We start from the raw sequence: 2,450 nt of genomic DNA, 5'->3' as shown, positions 1-2,450 counted from the left end.
AAACCCGTACACACACCCAGACAGAGACACAGGTTTCCAGGACTTAGTTTTCAAAGTTGCAGAAGTATTTCAAGTACAGATGACATTTAGAAATATTTACTAGCCAACGACAGAGAAGAAAAATGCAACACGGATGAAGGTGACTCTGGAAAAACAAGAATTCAAGTAAATTGAAGGGAGAGCCTATGGGCTAACATCTTAGAAAAGAAAGAAATGGTGTTAGACATTTCCATGGCCTCCTCTTCCTGCTTCTACTCAAATGAGGAATGAAGATTTATAGGAGATGCTTTTCACTAGCAATCACAGATGGGTCACCCCCATATCTTCCTGTTTTTGTTCCAAGAACATTAGACAGAAAGCAAAGATTTTTCTTCTCCACTTTACTTTGCCTTCATGTGGTACCTGGAAACAGGGACAATGATGATGTCTAGTTTTCCCAGATCTTGGCACTTGAGGGAAACCAAGATCCTTTCTAAGTTGATACTAGTCAAAGAACCTAAAGCGTAGGAAGATAATTTAAAGTTCACTTTCATAAAACAGGGCAGCTGAGCCTCCCCTCTGCCATCAGCACGGGACAAGTCATACACCCTTCAGGGCTCAGAGAAGGGGAACCCCAGCCAGGAGCCCCTCCTGGGGAGCTCTTGAGCCAGTAACCTCTGCAGTCTATAACTAGGTTGTCTCCTTCAAACTGCCCAGGAAATCACTCGAGAAGGGGTCTTGACCCCACTGTCCACATAGGAGACCATCTGGGGCCCCACTTGTCAGGGGCAGCCCCGAGAGACATAACATTGTGTGCTCTGGGCATAGAGAAGCAGAGCAGGTGCCAACTGCTGTCTAAACAAATTATTCTGGATTTGTCAGGCCTGTAGCTTAAAAGCTGCAAATGATTGCTCTTTTTTTTTTTTTTTTTAATCTCTGGGATATGTTTTTTCTCCTTAGTAATTTTTATATCTCCTTCAATTAAAAAATTATATACTTACTATATAATATTTTAGCAACAAAAGTGTGAAACGTAAAAGTAAGAATGCTTACATTTCTTTCCACTGACACCACATTCCTAACACTGTGAACATTTAGGGATGTACCCTTTCAAAACTTTTTCCAAGCACATATATATCAGTTGGTGCTTCCAGCCTCTGAAACCTGCATTGCTCTGAACTTCCACATTCTATGTCCTGGGCTCCAATATCGGATACATCCTTCACGTTCTATCTGCTATGGGACCTTGAGTTAGATTTCCCCACTACACCCACAACTTGGCCTTGAGAGCTTTGCCCCAGCTCTGAGTCATTTTAGCCATTGATCATAGTTAAGCTGTGTCTTCTGCCACCTGAGTGCCTTGATTTGTTTTTAAAGAGTTACTTGGCCTTCCTCTCATCAGCAGAAGAAGAGAGTTGGCTGTGGTGGTTTCATAAGCCACAATGCAACCAAGTTGTGAATAAGACCTTCCAGCCTAGAGAGAATGCAAGGTATTTCCTGAATTCTAAGAAAATGTTGCTTATAAGATTTAGTAACAGATATTTGGGGAGAAAATAACAAAATACCACATTAAGCATATTTATGAACTCTGAGATGACTGTACAAAGTATAAGACAAAAAGTGCATTTTTGAATCAAGAAAATATGATACTTTCACTCACTTCACAATCTGAATTGCGATCTCATACCCCAAGCCCCCTTTTTTGGCAGGGTCTACCCCAATATATTATCTAGATATCTGTGACCTTAAAAGATGAATAGTCTCAAATATTGGATGCTTACAGTGAACATGAGTTGGGACTTGAATTAATCTAAATCATCTTGACACTTCACATTGGCAAACCCATCTTTGCTATGAAAAGTTTGTCTGGAATGATTTCTCCATTAGGAATCCTGCCTGTGGCCCTTTACAAATAAATCATACCTGTAGGTGATCCTTCTCTTCACAGCTGTGGTGACAGAGAGCACGAGTCTTAGCTGCAAGTCTAGAAGCTGATGAAATAGATAGAATCTAGAAATACAAAGGTTACAGAAGAATATGAAGCTGAGAGTGATCTTTCCTGCTTTTAGGACGATGTTCTCAAACGACGTTACGTGATGAGGTAGTGACTGGCCTTATGCCAACAGGCGCCACACAGCACTCTTCAGTCTACCCTCACCAAGGCGACCAGCGATTCCTCTCATAAGTAATCAAGCGTTCATGTACTGGGTTGACTGGCCAAAAAGTTTGTTTGGGTTTTTCTGTAAGATGTTGTGGGAAAAACCTGAATAAACTTTTTGGCCAAGCCAACACATGGGATGATGAAACAACAAAGCTGGCCTAAAGAATGGGTGTGATTTCAGACATACTAAACATCACAGCCTCATCCAACTTGCTATGACATCTGAAATTCTAGCACTAGAAATTCATTTATTTGCATTTATGAGTCCCTGAGAAGAATAATACCTTAAGCTATTTAACTAACTCGCAGT

The sequence above is a fragment of the Muntiacus reevesi genome, chromosome 7 (assembly GCF_963930625.1).
Source record: "Muntiacus reevesi chromosome 7, mMunRee1.1, whole genome shotgun sequence".
In the NCBI taxonomy this organism is placed as follows: domain Eukaryota; kingdom Metazoa; phylum Chordata; class Mammalia; order Artiodactyla; family Cervidae; genus Muntiacus; species Muntiacus reevesi.
Note: the sequence above shows the minus strand (reverse complement) of the source record.